Below are 205 nucleotides of genomic sequence, written 5' to 3'. Positions count from 1 at the left end.
TACAGACACAATCTGCTCACATTTATTATTTTATGAAAAGAAGCTTAAAAGATAAAGATCAGATTATTTCTTTTCGTCAGTGAGGATTTAGAAACAAGATTCAGAAAAAAGTGGCTGAACTAAAAAGATCAAAACCTTTAACTCACCTATAACCGCCTACACAGCAAACACTGACACCCCCCCCCCACACACACACACACACAGA

The sequence above is a fragment of the Morone saxatilis genome, unplaced genomic scaffold, assembly GCF_004916995.1.
Source record: "Morone saxatilis isolate NCDOM2014 unplaced genomic scaffold, NCSU_SB_2.0 Contig12, whole genome shotgun sequence".
Taxonomy (NCBI): Eukaryota; Metazoa; Chordata; class Actinopteri; family Moronidae; genus Morone; species Morone saxatilis.
This window is presented reverse-complemented; position numbering follows the sequence as displayed.